We start from the raw sequence: 20,035 nt of genomic DNA on the forward strand, positions 1-20,035 counted from the left end.
GCCTCCCGGAGGAGGCGTTGCTTGGGAATGACAATTCAAGACATGTGGTCTTTCCTGGAGACCCAGTTGCAAATCAGCATCCTGGAGATGAGGGTGGTGCTATGGTATTGCAAGCTCTTCAGGCCCATCTTCCCCTAGGGACGATTGCCACCCAGATAGACAACATACTGGTAGTCTGGTATATCAACAAATGGGGGAACCAGGATTTATCCATGAGACTGTGGTAGTGGGCGATCTCCACCAGCCGTTTTCTGGTGGGAATGCACATTCCAGGGAGGTCCAACATTCTAGCGGACAGGCTAAGCAGGTCTATCCTGATGCCTTACAAGTGGTCTCTGAATCTTTCTGTAGCAAAGCAGATCTTTCTAAAGTGGGGTCAGCCTTGCTGCGATCTCTTCGCCTCTCCTTCCAACATGAAGTGCACTGAATTTTTTGCTCTCAACTTCCCTCCAGGGGAGACCCCCCCCAGAGATGCACTAGTTCATGCTTGGCCCTCCAATCTTCTCTATGCTTTTCCTTCTCTTCCCCTGATCTCAAAATTCATCCAGAAAGCAAAATGGCTGGAGAGCTCAGTCATCCTCATTGCCCCCTTCTGGTCTCGCCAAGTATGGTTCCCTTCTCTGTGATCACATGTAGTGTGTCCTCCCTGGACATTGGATCTGGTTCCGGATCTGATTTCACATCCCTCAGGTATCCCATATCCAGATCTGGCCAGGCTGAAGCTCACCGCTTGGCTTCTCCAGTTCCCATGATTGTTAGGATTCTTGGGTTATCTTCTCCGGTTATAAAGATTTTGGTAACGGCTCATATCCATGAGGAAGATTTATTCCAGTAAATGGAAGTGTTTCTCCATTTCTGAAGCTCAATGGGATTTGGATCCTTTCACTGCTCTGGTTCCTATCATCTTGGAGTTTCTGGCAAGAATTTTTCCAGCAGGGTGCCAGTTTCTCTACAGTTAAAAGTTCAATTGGCAGCTATTTCTAACTTCCACATAGGGGATAATCCAGCTTCTCTAGCCTCTTCTAATCTCTGCAAAGCCTTTTTGAAGGGTACATTTCTTCTTAGGCCACCGATCAAGGACCCTACGCCTCCTTAGGATATAACCTTGGTCCTTCAAGCCTTGGCTTCTTCCCCTTTTGAACCCGCTGCTTCAGTGGATCTACAATTCCTGTCTTGGATGACAGCCTATCTGATTGCTGTTACTTCAGCTAAAAGGGTGTCAGAGCTTCAGGCCTTATCGATTAAGTCCCCTTACATGATTTTCCGTAAAGACAGAGTTTCTGTGCACACTAATCCTTCCTTTTTACCTAAAATGGCCTCAGAATCAAACATCAATCAGGTTATCATCCTCCCTCTCTTCTTTCTGAGCTTCCAGAATAAAGGGGAGCATAAATTGCACCTGCTGGATAGTCTTAGACAATTACGACTTTACTTACACAGAACAAAGATCTTCTGCAAGTCGATCAACTTTTTGTTTCCTGTTCTAATCCCTTTTTATAGAAACCTGTATCTAAGGTCACCATTGTTCGTTGGATTTCTCATTGTATACTCTTGGCATATTCAACAAAGGAAGTGCCTCTGCCAGGTCATGTTAAAGCGCATTCTACTAGATCTATGGCTACTTCAGCCTCCTTTTGGTCCAGTGTTTCCTTGGATGACGTTTGCTCTGCGGCTACCTGGGCATCTTCATATACTTTCATCTCCCATTACATATTGGATCTTCTCTCCAGAAGCAGGGCACCCTTTGGCTGCACCGTGTACTGAATATCCTTCCATGAGGGCCTTCCAGGTATTTGGTAGCTGGGGACTCTTTCCCAGAGATTGAAGACCAAATGAAGGCAACAACTTCAGATAAAGAAGTTGTGTACTTACCATAACGTTCCATCTGAGTTGTTGCTCTTCATTTGTCTTCAGCTCTCTTGCCATCCTTCCCCCTGCCTCATATGGGCTGTGTGGTGGTCTGGGTGGATAAGACGTGACCCTCTCTTTGGCATAATCTGTTATTCCTGTTGATACTGTCTTAGTCTTGGTGATAGGGAGAAAGACATAGTGTCAGGTTGGGTTGCTATGGGGGCAGCAAACTCGATCTGAAGGGAGGAAGGAGACAGGGGCATTATGGGTAGGGGAGGAGCTTGGATCAGATGCTGGAGAAATGCGGCTGAGTCAGATCCGTGCCTGATCTGTGTTCCCACAGGTTGAAGACAAATGAAGAGCAACACCTCAGATGGAAGTTTATGGTGAGTACATGACTTCTTTTTTTACTGTTATTTACTCTTTCAAAAATATTCCTTTACCAGGACAAATAAAGGCCCATTCTACAAGGTCTGTGGTCACATCTCAGGTCTTTTGGTCTAGAAAGATATTTGTGCTGCTGCTATTTGATCAAATCCCCACATTCTTCTTACGCATTACAAATTGGACATCATATCCAGGAGTAAAAGTGCTTATGGTTCTGCTGTACTCCAGAGTATCCTTCCATGAGGGTCAACCTGGATTCTAGTAGCTGGGGTCTCTGTTCCAGAAGTTAATGAAATGATGAGGACAACATCAGATAAAGAAGTTATGTTCTTATCATAACGTTCCATCTGTGTTGTCTCATCTTCATTTCTATTAACCTTCCTGCCCTCCTTCCCCCTATCCAAGTCTTTGGGAAGCATGGTAGAATTTCAAAAGAATTTCTATTCCTCCTGCTGAGTTCCTGATGTTGGTTATGTATAGAATATGTATATAGATATTTAATCTGTTTGTATAATAATGTTCTTTATGTGGTCTTTTTTTGGCAAACTCGATCTGAGGTATTCTGGGGGAGCAGGGTATTATGGGTAGGGAGAAGCTCAAGTCAGGAAGCTCAAGCTAAAAAAAACGGGGAGGGGGCAGTCCATTCCGAAGAATGGAAACGGTTCCCATAGGTTAATGGAAATGAAGATGGGCAACACATATGGAATGTTATGGTAAGAACATAATTTTTTTTTTCCTTCCTATTACAAATTAGGCTAAAAAGTACACAAGGCTACACTGTCTAGATGTCTGTTGGACTGTCTTGCTTTTAGCAACATTTTTACAAGGCAAGCCTAAAGGTCTTTAAGCAAGTTTGGTGACTACCTCTTTAGCCAGAATGCATCATTTAATGATATTTGTACTGCAGCAGCTTGGATTTCTCTGTACACTTTTGCAGGACAGTAAAAACTGGATGCAGTCTCAAAGGCCAGCTCAACCTTTGGGTCTGCCATCATTTTAGGGTATCCTGTTGTTACTACCCAAAAGGAGAAGCTGAGAACTTTGTCCTATACTTAGGGTGGATAGGCTGGATCATGTGAGATATAACAGTTATATACTTACCTTAACGATAGCTATTTGTGATTTATGTGTGCCCATTTTAGCATGCCCTCAACCTTTCCATATTCTTCTGTAAACTGTCAAAAGTAGAGACTGTTGGAAGAATGGATATTAGGTCTGAATGTAATACAGAAAAGCAGGTATCTGTTGGAAAACCTGATGTGGACAAACAGGGAGGTGTGATGAGTTATGGGAACAGAGGGAGGAATTTGAGCCTGGGAAGCTGTATTGGATAACTGTAGCTAGTAATTGATAGAACTGATTTATAGTTAAAGTGAACAAATGTGTTTCTTAAAGATGTGGCACTATGATAAGATGTGGATCATGAAGTTGTGTCATTCTGGAAATATATAGCTTTCATTTTCCTGAAGTAACTTGCACAAGAGTATTATTTGCAGTATGTCTTTGTGTACTTTGTTCCCCAATACTTGCCTGTCATCAAAGTCCCTAGCCCCTTCCATTGAGTTGAGGACAAGTGACTCACTTCAATGTAGGTCCAGTATGTTTCCTCATCCATATGCACATTTCTTTACATCTACTGAGGAAGGCTATCACGTTCATGGATTAGTGAATCAAACTCATGCCCCAGGGCCAACACTCCCAAGAATTACTGCCCTTCCTGATAGATCGTGGCTTTGATCCACCCCTCTACCCAACAAAGATAGGCATGCCCATATTCCCCACCAGCTTCTTCAGGTGCCCATGTAGCTAACCAAACAGGGGGGTGTAGTCAGGACTTATCCCTCTCTGCTAGCAGAGCTGGCTGTATTTGTGCTATGTCTTGATATGCAGGAGGGTACTGACAAGTGGCATTTTCACAAATTGTTAGCCTCTGGGGGCACATGTGCTAATGTTGCCAGTGAGTTATGTTACATTGTATAATTATTACATGCGCGTAGGAGCTGAGTTTTTGGAATTTTTCAGAAAAATGCTGCTGTGTTCTGAATGTTGGAGAAGAAACACCCAGACTGGACCACCACAAAGATTGATCATGTTGCAGATTGAGTGATGGTGTAATAATGCATCTGTTTCTTAGGCCACATTTTGGACACTTAATCTAGTTCTTTAAGTGTCAGCTGCTGGAAGAGAAAATTGGCAAAATATAAATCAAACTGACTGAAAATATTGCTTTGCAGGGGGGGATTGCCCCTGCATGCATCCATGACTTACTGTAGTGAATTCTGAAGTTATTGTATCGTATAGAATGGGGAAAACCTTGAACAAAGCAGTTTTATTGGACCAATGTGAGTTGTGTGTAGTTACAATCCCATGTACATTAAACATGCTGAACAAGATGATCAGCACTGTTGCCACCACTGCCTACTTCTGTAGAGGCAGTATGATTAAGACCACTTTCACTCCATAAATTGTTGTGCAAGGTTATTTTGGGCGTCTTTTAGAGAGAGGTCTACTTCAGTGAATATCACCAAGAGATCATTGAGAACCTTCTGAAGAGACAGGAGGACTTGTATCTGAACTCTTATCCTTCATTTGAAAAGGAAACAGTCATTTGCTAAAGACTTGGAAGGCATCAGACCATTTTACCTCTTCCACTAATCTCTCACCAATGTGTTCAGATATTGTTATCGTCTAGAGTATACCTAACCATACCTAATGAGTATCATTTGTAGGAGATCAGTGAATATTCAGATGCATCTCTGCCTTTAGAACTGTCTGGTGGGTTTTGTACATAGTATAAGGAGGTTTTCTGATGAAGTTTCTCAGGCTTCCCCTGCCTTTTCTGACCATTGTTGAGGGACATGCTGGTGCAATATTCCATCACTCCTTAGAAAGGGGGCATCAAATGTTTTCCTGCAAGGGGAAGTTGTTTCTACTTCTGTCTGTTCCAGATCTCCATGAAAGTGAGTGTGTGCATGAGGGTTGAGTGTGTGCCGGGGGGGGGGGGACGACTTCAAGATGTAAGTAGTTTCATTTGTGTGAAATGTATCACCTCTGAAGGTTTAATTTCACTGCTTAATAATTTGTTGGTAGGTGTAATAAATTTCTTTTGCACAAACACAGAAAGTTCTTCAATTTTGATTTGGAGTAACAGCAGATCTGATGTTGTCAATTTGCATTCATTTCTCAACTGATAGGTTCGGATCCAATATTTGGATCCGACTCGGCCTTTGTACTAGCTTGTGGCCTCCAACAAACTCTCAAGCTCCTTCCTTACACATAATGTGCTACACTTAATGTCCCTCAGATCTCGTTTGCTGCTTTCTCGTGTAGACGTGGTCACCTCCAGCTCTCTGGCTAGTTATGAAAGATAAGTGAATTTTTCAAATCTTTATTTTTTCAAAGGCTAATTTTGATAAGTTCTTTTCCTCTAAAAAGTGTATTCCTTTTCCTTCAGTGTTAGTCCATTTCTATACCCTTCTATACACTTTACAGCATGATCACTGTATCATTATTGATGGGCCTTTCCTACCCTGCTCCCCTTTTCTTTCTATACGTGTTTTGTAGCCCTCTACTAGTACGGTTGGCAGTTAACTTTTCCTTCTTTCTTTACTGCTTAACAAAAAAAAAATCTGCTAGCATTTTCTTACTGGCTTTTTCTGTCTAGCTTATTGTTTAATACTTACTCTGCATCATGTCTCAAAAAGGGTCTAAAAATGTGAGAAATGTGGGCATAAGATGCCTTTTTCGGTTGCCGTGCACACTCTGTGTGTTTATTGTTTAGGTTCTGAACATCTTGACCCAGATTGTGACATTTGTCATTGGTTCAAAGAATTTGTTACCAACTCCCTTTTCTCAAGCCGTTTCTGGAGTTCATTCTCCCAAGATTAAAACTAAGGGCCCTTCAAAACGGTCCAGACCGTCAGATTCCCCTGCATCTACTTCCTCAGAACCGAGGAAAAATAAGGAAAAATTGGATCCAAAGGTACTTGGGATCCAAATATCTTGGGATCTGATCAGATATGTTTCAATTCCTACAACTTCCGATCCAGTGAAATATACTCTGAATCCATCATCCTCGGATCCTAAGCCCTTGCCACAGACTATTTGCTGAGCTTGGATCCAGTCCTTTCCAGGGTGCTTTCCCCCTATTTAGAGAGGCAATCAAAATTGCCTTCAGTATGATTCCTTCAGGAATCTCACGGCAGCAGATGTGGAAAGGGTAATGAGGAAATTCTTCATGGAGCAAATTTCAGTAGGAAGTTCTCATAATTTCTGCCCCTTTAAGTCAGGAACACCATCTATTTAGCACTCCACCAGTAACAGCTCCTTCTGTGATCCAATCTGTGGTTTTAGAATGCTCAGAGCCGATAGTTCAGGGCCCTTCTGGGTTGGATCCAAAGAGAACATTGTCTTCAGATCTGACTGTTACTCTGAGTGCACCAGCTCCCAACATCTTCTGATCTGTATGACTTACAGAGCCAAAGTTTTCAGGTCGGATCTGAGGGGATAGGATTGACCCTAAGGTTTTTGGAGCCGTCTCTTTCTCTTGGAGCTTCGGCACTGGATAGCTTGGCTCCTACTTCCACTTCGGGTGGATTGCTCTCGGAGTGGAGGGAGCTGACAAACCAGAAATTTGCTTTCTTGGCTCCATTGACACCCTCTGTCCTGAGTAGTCTGCTTTTAAGGTTGTGAAGATGGTTTTCTCTGCTCTGATAGGTCAGATGGGTCCTTCCTCCTCAGATCCACCCTCAACCTCCCAGATGACTTTGCAGCATGATCCCCACTATTCTACTCCAATGGAACAGCTTGCCGACAACTTCCAGTCTACCCAGCAGGTTATTGTCATGTCTTCTGATAATTCTCCGGATCATCCCACCAAAGAAGTCCCTAGGAAGAGGAAGTGTAAAAGAAGGCACTTGGACTTTCCTCAAGAGTCTATCACTGAGGATACTGACTTTGATGAGGAAGAAGGGTCTCACAAATCACCTGATAACATCTTATTTGGCGACATTCTTGAGATCCTTAAACAGAAGGGTGGTTGGTCTGCCGAAAACCCTACTCCTGAGGAGTCAGTATTTCTAGAAGCTTTTGGGATAAGTCCATCTTCCTCATGTGTTACTCCGCTTGCCAATGAACTCATTGATTCGGTTTCTAGACGGGCATGGAAGGAACCTGATATGATTGAGCCAATTCCCAAGACACCAGACAAGATTCTGGCTGCACTATTAGGAAGAGAGTACTGGAGTAAAGACGTACCAGTTGATGCAATGATTGTGGCATCAGCTACAAAGAAGGAACGTGCGAAACAAGAGTTCCACTGTCCATCCCCCTAATAGAGAATCTAGGGCACTGGACAGATTTGGGAAACGAGTTTATGCTTCAACGACTTTTACTCTCAGATTGCAGAATTACTTGGCACATTTTATAAGACTAAAAAGAGATTTGTTTAAAGAACTATTGAAATCTCTTTCTGGTACCAAGATTGCTGAGATTCAACCTTCAGTAGTCTCTCAGCTGGCTACCCTTCAAGCTGTATCCAATTCATCCATGAGGCTCATCTCACATACTGCAGAAGGCATCTCAAGGGCCGTGGATTCAGGTATGCCCGGATGCGCCTGTGTGATTTTGCAGAGCCCTTCAAGTCATCATTCGTCAGTGCTCCTTTTGACTTCTGTTCTTTGTTTGGCCCCTCTGTAAAAGACACACTCTCCAGGTGTGAGAAAGACCCTCTCTGCTGTGGGTGTACATTTTTCGGCTCCTCAAAGGACCTTTTCCAGGAGTCAATGGGGAGGTCAAAAGACATGGTTCAGGAAGGGTCAAGGTCCTTTCCAGGACACACGTGGATGTAGTTCCCCAAGAGGCAGAGGGGGGAGCAATAATGGTAGAAGACACACCAGTGACAGAGGAGGCCTGCAAAACCGAGGGTCTAGAGATTCCTTTTCTGACAGAACCTTTCAGCGCTCCTGAAGGGAGGCTCGATTGTCTTCCTCTGGAGGCAGTCGGGAGTTGCTTATCTCTGCATCTGGAAGCTTGGTTAAACATAACAAAAAGTACTTGTATTATTCCCTTTCCCTACCCCTTCCATTGTCCAGAAAAATCTATGATGCTCCACCCAATCATAGGGAAGCAGCAGCACTAGAAAAACAAAAGCTGCTAGAGAAAAGAGTCATCCAAGAGGTCCCACCAGACCTAATAAAGTCCGGAACTTACTCAAGATTCTTTTTAGTGCCAAAGAAGGCATGAGACTGGAGACCAGTTTTAGATCTCAGTGTGTTGAACAAATCATTTCGACACACCAAGTTCTGGATGGTCACAGTTCAGTCCATTCTGCCCTTTCTGAGCAAAGATGACAGGATGTGCACGATAGAACTCCAGGATGCACACTGTCACATAAAAATGAGTAGATGATCCAGAAGGTGTTTATGCTTCTGGCTGGGAGCCAGTCACTTTCAGTTCAGAGCACCGCCCTTTGGCCTCACTACAGCCCCTAGGGTTTTCGCCAAGTGTATGACAGTAGTGACAGCTCACTTGAGACTGCAAGGATTCCAGGTGTTTCCATATTTAGACGACTGGCTCTTTACCACCCCACCCAGGCATCAACTGATACAGGCACACGATCAAGTGTTGCAGACTTGTTCAAATTTTGGGATAATCGTCAGTCACAACAAGTCTCATTTGTGCTGTCGTAACTTTTTGATATTGCTGAGTTGTATTACTTGTTAGATCTACCTGGTGTAGCTAAGATAAGGGTATTATAACTGCAGAACTTGCTAATATCTTACTGTTGCATATCCACTGATGCCTTTAGTGTATTGTGCTCGGCGTTTTAATGTGACTCTTCTTTTTAACATGTTTAGTTAGCGAACGTGGTTAGTTTTGTGTCCTTGCTTCTTAAGTTGTAAAAACGCTGGCAGCTACTTGGTTTGTGCTTTCTCCCACGTGGACCGTGGTTGCGCAGTTCTGTGGAGCGTGAATCTCTGCTCCATCCATGTGCATGTATTAGACCGCTCATTTACTATAGCTAAGTTAGTCAAGGGTAAGGTTAAGCAGTATGCTTTGCTTGGCCCTTTTAAACTCTTCCTTTTTCATTTTCCTAATATAAGTGCGATGTGTGTAGAATACATGTCTTTGCTTTTTTGTATTAGGTCAGTACAGCTAACTGTGTAATGTACTGAACTAATCTTAGCGTCCAAACAGTACAACGCCAATTACCATATCTACGTTGTACTAGTAAAATGTAGTGTACTGAACTAATCTTAGCGTCCAAACAGTACAACGCCAATTACCATATCTACGTTGTACTAGTAAAAACATAAAATTATATTATTATGCCTTTAAACTAAGATCCACACGGTGCAACTAATTAAAGTGACCTCTATGAGTTAGCTTAAGCATAGCACTCAGATTATTCAGAATATTATGCTTTGTTAATTCCTATATTACTTTAGCCCTGTTTTATTGATATTCTGCCCTTTGGCTTTTCTGCTTGCATAGCGTGCCTGAACTCCCTCTATTTCTCTAAGGTACGGCTATCCCTATGTATAAGCAAGCACTGCATGGCTAACACTTTGCTTATCTTTTCCTCAAGAGTTAAATGAAAGGTGATCTAAAGCTAATCCTCTGCTGGAACTATTACTTATATTCCTAACAGTTAAATGTAAGGAGCCTTAATTATTTATCTGCACAGGAGATACTTCTAAAACTCTAAACATTAATTATAAGGTGGATTTATGCCTGTCCTGCGTGGGAGTTCCTACTAATATACCAAGTGGCTGTTACCTGCTCTTTGTGAACTAGCCTGACCCTATGTAATTATCTCATACTACCTCTTGTTGAGGATTGTTTCTTTTTTATGGCTACTATAACTTAGTGATGTCTCCATTGCTAAACTACAGTGTTATAGCTACCTGAACACATTTGCCTATGCTCACTGTTTTCCTGAAATACGTTTTTAAGCCTACGATTAAATATTATACCTAGGCCAGTGCTTGTAAAATTCTGAAGTGTCATAGATTGTTTTATTGCTAGACTGAACGTTTCTAACCAAGCCTTTATCAGAGCATTTGTCTAATGTGTATACTAGTTTTTTTACTATTTTTAGTAGAACTGTTTGAAATACCTAACCTTATTTGTATACTAAAGCTACTTAATACATTATTAATACCCTCTCATCTTACCTCCCTCCCTACCCTCCTAGCTTTCTATCCACTACCCTGCAATAAGGGACCTGCCTGCCTACTAAGGATCCCCTCATCTACTTCAAGCCTTGCCAAATTGGATCATGTTTTTCTGCTGCCCCAGTATTTTCTCCTGTTTGAACAGTAATTGACAAAGTACGTGTTATCATTGCCCCATGTTGAAAGCAACTGTTTGTTTTGTCTTTTAAACTCTGTAAACTTATTTTAGCCACTGAGTCAGGAACGCCAGCAGCCAGACTCCTCTCCCGGACCAGTATTACCTAATAGTTTTCCCCCCGCCGTTTACCTTATCCTTCCCTACTTGCTATATTCCTTCTCTTAGTCACCTATTGTAATACTACTTCTGCCCACTAGGTGGCAATCTGACCTGGCCTAGAGCCCTTACTCTTTTCCCCACTTGTGCTAGTTTCAGCTCAGTACATTCTCTTTCCTATTTTCTCTTCCATTGCCCTGCTGCCTAGCTATTCCCCTAATACTCTCTCTCTGCTCCTAGTCCGTACTCTTCTCATCCTCTACCCACAGCAGACTATTAATCTTTTTATTCTTCCCTCTTCGCTACCCTTTTTTCTTACATCATACCTGCTCCACTAGAAGTTACTTACCTGCTCCATCTTCTCTCTCTGGGTTGTTACTGCTTACTGATTGTCTCTGCTGAATCCTTCACTACTTGCTCTGACCCGCTCCGTTCGCCCTGCAGGCTCACTCTGCTCCCCTACCCTACCCCCAATTTCCACCCACCCCCAGTGCTGTTAAACTTATACCTGTCTAGTCACACCCACTGTACTACTCACCCTATTACCTTAAACTAGTACTTATCAACTCCACCCCTAATCTCTCTCCTTAATCATCTCCACTCTATTGCAAGTGACAATAACCACTCCTCTTTTCCTTTATCTTCATTTCTACCCCCCAAACCTCCTCTGACTATCCTACCACACTATATCTTCTATTTTACCTTACCCAACAATTTACATAACCGTTTTAACCCTACTATTATAAATGGCCTAATTACATAAACCTATCCTCAAAAACTCTCTTCTCATTTCTTCTTCATTAATATTCCTAACCTTAACTTATGCCCTAACCTTCTATGAACACTTCTCTCTGGTCTATAAAGTACCTCCCCACCAGCAAACACTACCAATTACACATCCCAACTCCTTCTCCCACAGCAACATAACCTCTACTTCACCTTATCTACTACCAAGGTTTCATAGATATTCCCATGTTACTTACTTCCCTAACAATACAAGCCTACCCAGGTACTAAAAATTATAAAAACTTTGTTGAAACAGTCCACACATCTTCTATTAGATGGGGACATTCATCCTAATCCTGGCCCAATTCCACAAACTGACAATAATCTACAAAAACAATCATCCAATGATGTTTCTACCTCTACAAGATTAGGTAACTCACTCAGAATAGCTCAGCTTAATATCCGTAGCATTAACAACAAACTTAGTCAACTGCATGCTCTATTACAAGCACATGCATTTGATATCCTTTGCCTTACAGAAACTTGGTTGAAACCTTCTACTCATGACCTAGAAATAATTCCACCTGGATACAACATCCTAAGATGCGACCGCACATCCAAAAAGGGTGGAGGTGTAGCCATCTTGTATAAATCTGAACTTCTCGTTTCATCCTATAATGTATTACTACCCTCAAATACCAATGCAGAAACCCTTACCGTCAAACTCCAAATTAGTAACTCTAAATCTATCTATATAGTCTGCTCCTACATCCCTCCAGGTAATAATACTAGCACTCTTGAAAACATTCTTAGTAGCCTTTCCACCCTCCTACCTCAAGAAACTATTGTACTAGGTGACTTTAACATAGACTGGACCACATGTAACTCCCCCAATCCTAACACGCACATAAATCTATTTGGTTTCACTCAAATAATAAACACCCCCCACAAGAATCCACAAACCTAGTAATAAGGAAACTACTCTTGACTGGATCCTTATAAACAGTCACCCTGAAACTTATACAGCAGGAACTCTCCCAGATGACATTAGTGACCATGTTCTAACCTACATAACAAAACAAAAGGTATACAGCCCTAATAATAGCAATTTTTTCACCTACCGTTCTAAAAAACACTTCCAAGTCGAGAGCTTTCAAAATGAGCTAAAAGCCTGTAACTGGTCACCTCTAAAGCAACTTAAGCTGGATGAAGCAGTTTCTTACTTTAATACTAAATTCCTTCAAATCCTAAATAGCTATGCCCCCCTCCGCTCTTCCCGAGTTAGGACCAAAATAGCCCCATGGCTCACAAAACAAACCAGAGAAAAAATGTTCCTACGGAACAAAATATGGGCCAAATGGAGAGCCTCTAAGAGCTCCGCAGACCACCTATACTTTAAACAGTTAAGAAATGCTACCAAAAAGGATATTATCTTAGACAAGAAAAACTATTATTCCCACCTTCAACAATCACACTCTAAAAACCCTCAAAAGTTTTGGTGAGGCATTAATAAACTTCTCAAACCAGGACAGGCTAGAACTCCAACCCCATGCTCTATTCCCCATAATAGTCCTATGCAAATAGCCAATGCCTTTAACAATTATTTCACTGAAGCTATTCAAACGCAAAAACACTAGCGCCCATAACCCCTTCTCCTTTACAATATACAAACAGTTCACTTCCCTCCTTCCATATACAACCTGTGCCAACATCCTTTATCTGCAAACTCATTCAAAAACTCAAACCTTGCACCCCTTCTGCTGACCGCCTGCCAGCAGAATACCTTCAAATAGCTGCCAAAGCCATAGCATATCCCATATCCATCCTTATAAACAGAACAATCTCAGAAGGTACCATCCCTTCCATATGGAAAGTCTCCCATATTATCCCCTTGCATAAAGGAGGTAAATCCACTGATATATCCAACTTCCGACCAATTGCACTACTCTCTCCACTAGCCAAAATAATGGAAAAATGTATTCACCATCAACTACTTCAACACCTGCTCCACAATAATTTACTTGCCAACTGCCAGCACGGCTTTAGGCCCTTTCATAGCACTACTACTGCCCTGCTAACTTTTACTGACTTTATAAACAGGAATCGAAACAATAACTCTCTCATCCGCCCTATTTACTGACCTATCAAAAGCCTTTGATACGGTCAACCATAACTTACTTATCAGTGTGTTAAAAGCCCAATCTCTTGACCCACAAGCAATTATTTGGTTTAAATCCTATCTAGAAAATAGACAACAAGCAGTGCTCTGGGACAATAATCTTTCCACACCCCTCCCCGTGAACATTGGAGTCCCTCAAGGCTCTATCCTAGGCCCTCTTCTTTTTTCCATTTTTATTAACGATCTCCATACTGTTTTTCCTCAAGCCACCTGTATACAATACGCTGATGACTCTATTTTAATCTGTACTGCTAAGTCATCAACCTCTCTCCAGACCCTTACTCAAACTGTATTTAACTCTGTTGAAAAGTGGTTCACCCATCATTGCCTCCTCCTTAACCCCCAAAAAAATAAATTATTACTTTTTACTCCCACCCAAAAATTTCCACAGATCCACTTCACAATTACCTCTAATAATGGAACTTGTATTTCCCCTGATCATACTGCACATCTCCTGGGCATAACCATTGATCATAACCTCAGCTATGATGACCATATCAACAATACTATAAAAACTGTCAATAAAAAGTTAGGCTCCCTGTATAGAATCAAACCCTTCCTTACACCACTAGCTAGAACCACCATTGCCCAGACTCATCTCACTTCTACCCTATTCTATGCTTCTGCCATATATACCAATCTATCAAAGCACAATCTTACCAAGCTTGAAACTAGCTATAATAATATAGTCAGATTTGCCACTGGCTCCCCTTATAGAACCCACCACTGTGTCAACCTTAAACAACTCGGATGGTCAGAACTACAAAACCAACTACTATATAATCAACTTGTGATCACACAAAAAATCCTTTACCACCCTACTAATACCCCTATCCTCTCTAACCTGATCTCCCCATATAAAAATCTTACAACACTATGCTCAGCTAATAAGCTACTAATTGCCAACATTAAATCTAATAACAAAGCTGGGGACTCACTCTTTACCATTGTTGTGGGCAGAATGTGGAACAAGCTTCCTAGAACGCTCACTTCTCTCTCATCTACACCACTCTTCAAGAAACATCTCAGAGAACATCTAAAAATACACTGGCCTTGTCCCTGCTCTAAGCCTGACTGAATCATACTTATCCTCTTATTTCTCTTCTTGCTATACCCCTTCCTCCTGGGCTATGGCCCCTCTGCAGCATTAATCAATAGAAGCTAACTTTATACTAGTACTTGTGTTTTCCTGCCTTCTCTTTCTCCTCCTTTCACTTAATGAATAATAATTTTCAAATATTGTGTAAACTTGTGCTTGATTGTACCTGAAACCTACTAAAGACTTTGTACTTGATTGTTTGTTGAACCTATGCCAAGACTCTGTACTATTGTTCACAAAATAACTTTTATTTGTTTTCTTCTAGCCATTTTTTAATTCAGTATTCTGTAATTTACTTATGCTTGGAGCTTTTCTCGTTGGGCCTCTACTGAAAATGGACATGTATCCAGCTAGACTAGCCCGGTCAACAAATATAAAATAAATAAATAAAACTTTACAACCAACCCAGACATTGAAATTCATAGAAACAATGTTCAACACAGTATCTATGGTTGCATCTCTTCCTCTCTTAAGAGTACAGACAATAAGGAAGCAAGTCAGGAGAATAATTTGCAGTACCAGAATTACAGCCTGATTGATTCTGCAAGCTCTGGGATCAATGTCAGCAGCAGAAGTTTTAGTTCCTTTAGCAAGATACCACATGAGGATTCTACAGTGGATGCTAGCAACTCAGTGCTCAGTGTTTTCTCAACCCATGTCGACAAAGATAAGAATAACTCAGGTATGCAAACGGTATCTTTCCTGTGGATGCAGTCACAACAACCATTACAAGGCTGTCCTTTCATTCTCCCTCATACCAAGGCCACAGTGACCATTGGCACTTCCCAGATTGGGGGGGGGGTGGCATTTTCTAGGGAGGACAGTCCAAGGCACTTGGTTCCCCAAAGATGCCATCTTGCATATCATTGTTCTGAAAATGAGACCGGTGCTTTTTGCATTGCAGGCATCGCAAGACTCTCTCCCTCTCAGGACAATTGCATTTAAGATGGACAACATGTCAATAGTTTGGTACATCAACAAACAAGGGGGAGCCAAATCTTATTCCCTGTGTCTAGAAGCCCTCAGAGTGTGGCAGTGGTCGATTTCTTCCATTTGCTTTCTAATAGCGACACAGAGTAGTAGTGGACAAATTGAGCAGGTCCATTCTAATGCCTCACGAGTGGTCTCTCAACAACAAGGTGACAGAAATGACTTTCAGTCAGTGGGGGCCAGCCTTGCTGTGATCTTTTTGCATTTCCCGTGAACAAGTGCAACAGCTTCTTTGCTCTGATCCCCCCACCGGGGAGTCATCGAGGGATGTTCTGCTCCAAGATTAGCCCCCCAGACTTCTGTATGCTTATCCTCCGACTCCCCTAATTCCTAAATTCCTTCAGATAACAGCCATATTTGAAGAGCAAAGTCATCCTCATTGCACTTTACTGGCCTCGACAAGTTTGGTTCCCCCTTCCTTTGGCCTCATCTACTGTACTCACTTTGGATTTTGGATCCAACTCCAGACCTTCTGTCTCACCTGACAGGCATGGTTCACCCGGATATCTAAAACCTCAAACTAACCTCATGGTTTCTCCATATCTCTTAATAGCCAGGCAACCAGTGCTCTCTTCCTCTGTCCGTTCCATACTTTTATCTTCCCATAAACCTTCTGCTAGGAAACTCTACAGGAGTAAATGGCGAAGGTTTGTTTTTTTGTTTTTTTTTTTTGGGCAGAGCAGAATCAAATAGACCCCTTCTCAGATCCAATTAATTATTTTCTTAAATTTTTAGCAAGTTTTGTTTAATGAGGGCCCTAGCTCATCAACTGTTAAAGTTCAACTTGCAGCAATCTCTAACTTTCATGTGGAGTTTCAGAATTTTTCCCTGGCTTCCTCTGAACTGTACAAAGTCTTTTTGAAAGGTACTTGTCTGATAAGACCTACTTATAAAGACCCTATGCCACCATGGGATTTAAATTTGGTACTGCAGGCCTTAATACATTGTCCCTTTGAACCTGCAGCTAAATGTGATCTAAAATTTTTGACCTGGAAAACTGTCTTTTTAGTTGCAATTATATATGCTAGAAGAATTTCAGAACTTCAAGCATTATCATCTAAGCCTTCATACTTGATTTTTCATAAGGATCGGGTCACCTTACATACCAGTGCGTCTGTCCTACCTAAGATGGTGTCAGAATCCAACATTAACCAAGCCATTAAACCTGACAGTACTCTTCCTGATCTCTATAAATAAAAGAGAATATATGCTGTACTTGCTGGATGTTCATAGACAATTACATTTCTCCCTGCACAGAACAAAGTAGTTAGAAAGATCAGATATTTGTTTCCTTTGCACATTAAAAGTTGGGCAAATCAGTCACAAAGGTAACTCTAGCCAGATGGTTGACAGATTGCATTTCATTTGTCTGTAACAAATTGAATCTACCCTTACCAAAACCACTAAAGGTTCATTCAACCAGATCTATGGCAACTTCTACCGTGTTCCAGTCTAGAGCCTCTATGGACGGTATATGTACAGCTGCAACTTGGTCAAATCCTCATACCTTTGTCACTCTTTACAAGTTAGATCTGGTCTCAAGGGGAAGGGCAGCCTTTGGCTCATCCATACTCAGGAATATCCTTACTTGGTGTCCACCCATGAATTTAGGTAGCTGGGGACTCTGTCCCATCAGTTGAGGAATGAATGAAAATTGACAACATCAGATAAAGAAGTTATGTACTTACCATAACGTTCAATCTGTGTTGTACATTTTTATTCTTCCTTAACTCCCCACCCTCCATCCCCCTTCATTTCTCATAACTGACTTGGAGGAATGCAGTACTTGAAGGACATCTGTGTTCCTTTCGTTGAACTCCAGCTATGGCAATTCTTTAATAGTTTCGCACTCAAGCTGTAAGTAGGATTTGAGGTATGTTAGAGGTACTGCATTATAAGTAGGGAAGGAGACTGAGAGTTTTTTGGAGGCCACGATCTAGTATAATGGCCGAGTAGGATCCAAGTATCAGATCCAAACACATCAGTTGAGGAAGAATGAAAATGGATAACACAGATGGAATGTTATGTTAAGTATATAACTGCTTTTTTCTTACAATTAATTTCTGTTTAATCTTTTTTTTTCTTGCATTCCCAGTGGCTCTGTAAAGATACTGACCATAGTAGCAGGGTTCCTCTAATAGAGTAGCTTTATTTGTATGACATTGTTAGAACTTCTGGTTCCTTTGGCTGTCATGCAGGGATTTGTAGCAGTTTCATAAGCCTGCAGTGCTTTGCCGTAACTGTGGTAATTTCTAGATACAATCTGGAGCAGGATGAGGGATCTAGCCTGTTCAGTTGCACTGTAAAGAGAGAGAGAGATTTAGGTATGTCTTGTATTGCTTCACATAAAGCTGATATCATTGTGACAGTGTAACACTCTGACTGGACTTGACTTTATATGCAGGTATTGCAGATAATAGATAAACTGTCACTCCCCTGTATTTACAGTAACCCACTGAGTTATGTAGCTCACCTTATGAGTATCTCTTAGCACTAAAAATTTCCTGAGCAATATTGAGATACAGTCCAGGGGGGTGGGAGTGTATGCTGTTGCATGCAGGACCACCCCTTCCCGTTAAAGTTAAGACTGGCAGATTCTTCTCCCAACTTGGTTAAGTAACTCTTCCTTTTCTGCTTGCATTTTAGAGAAGTTTCCATTTCTCTATGTATTTTTCTGAAGTAAGATTTTGTTTAAGCTGTTCTTTTTATTTACATTATTTACTGTTATTTTTTTTTCAGTTTGATAGAGCAGCTTGTATAGAATCATGGGTTCTGTATTTTGGGAATCTACAGTTGAGCAACTGTACAGTACAAAGTCTGGCTGGGGTTTGGGAAACATTCCGATCTCCTGCGTAAATATCTGTGACCAAAAGGGCAGTTTACACAAATGCAGGAAATGCATTTTGGAAACAAGTTTGGCCAAAATGAGGAAAGACCTCATTACAAAGTCTGGCTGGGATTCAGGAAACTTTCTTTGCACTTGTATATACAGCTGTAACAAAAAGGGGCAATTTATACAAATATAGGAAATGCAATTTGGAAACATGATTAGCCATAATGAGGAAAGACCTCATTGGCTAATTTGCACACCTCTAAATCACGTCGTATTACTGCTAGTGCAAATCAAAATTTTTCCATGGTAATCACCACTGGCAGCCTGTGCATCACATTGGCACAGGCACCCCCTTATTCCCTCTCTCTCTCTCTCACACACTTGCATACCTTCAAACAACACAAACACGTAACTCTCAACTGTCCGTGATCTTACAGAATGTCACTGCTTTTGCCTCTTATATTTGACCCTGTCTGTTGTAACTCATGGATGATTACAATCAGTCAGTAGTGCCAAACATTAGAGTTTCTTACTTCTTATTATTTGGAAATGCTTTGGGATGCAAACCTGTTGTTTTATTAACATTTTAAGTGACTTGGTGTAATGTAAAAAAAGTGCCACTGGTGTCTGGTGTGCTCCCTCCAAAATATTACAGGATTTGTATGTTAGCTATGAGAGCTGAGAGGTATTACAGCCACCCACCTCCCACTCCCAGATGCACACTTTCAGAGATTTATGCTCTTACTGATAGTTCCACGACTTACAATACATAAGACAAGCACCAAGCACACCACTCTCCATCAAATGCCACTTATAGACAGATTCACTTGTATGTATGTAATATATATATATATATATATATATATACACACACACACACACACACACACACACACACACACACACACACACACACACAAACCTATACATGCATCCCTACTGTAGCTTTACAGTATCCTCTAACCAACCCCACTAGTACAACCACCCAGGCAGAGAAAGAAACACATACATACACACTCTTACCTGAGACCAGTTATACCTCTGCAGATACACACACTTGCTGTTACATACTTGCACGCCAGAACCTATCCACTAAACTCTGACACTTACCTGCAGTGCATTCTCTTCCATTAAAAGTAGTAAGTGAATGTGACATTTTGTCTGCGTTAATTAACAAGGCAGGCCGTGCTAATGTATTTACCACTTGGATGTGTAAATCCTTTTACACGGGCTTTTCTGGGGGAGAACACATGGCTAATTCACTCCCCTGGAATGCCTTATTAGCAAGTAGTAGTATGGCCATGGAGACAGTCCACCATAGTGAGTCTACTGACTGTGTAGAATCACTCTGGTAGGTCTGTCTGTAAAGCAAAAAGGGCTGCCTCCAGTGCTTTTCCACCTGTGTTAAGACTTACCACTGGGCCCTTTGTGAATCCCAGTTGATGAGTTGTTACTTGATAACATATTTGTTTATGGGTTCAGTCAGTCTTGCTTTTATGTTTTTTGTATTGTACTAGAT

At 41.5% G+C, this 20,035-nt stretch overlaps 1 protein-coding gene across 1 annotated transcript in view; it reads left to right on the forward strand.

Annotated features, from left to right (window-relative positions):
• The window catches only part of DAZL (deleted in azoospermia like), a 2,235,938-nt gene that overhangs the window by 1,866,039 nt on the left and 349,864 nt on the right, over nucleotides 1-20,035 (forward strand). The gene's annotated exons all lie outside the window — the stretch shown is intronic.

The sequence above is a fragment of the Protopterus annectens genome, chromosome 3.part1 (assembly GCF_019279795.1).
Source record: "Protopterus annectens isolate FY-2018-M chromosome 3.part1, PAN1.0, whole genome shotgun sequence".
Classification (NCBI taxonomy): Eukaryota; Metazoa; Chordata; order Ceratodontiformes; family Protopteridae; genus Protopterus; species Protopterus annectens.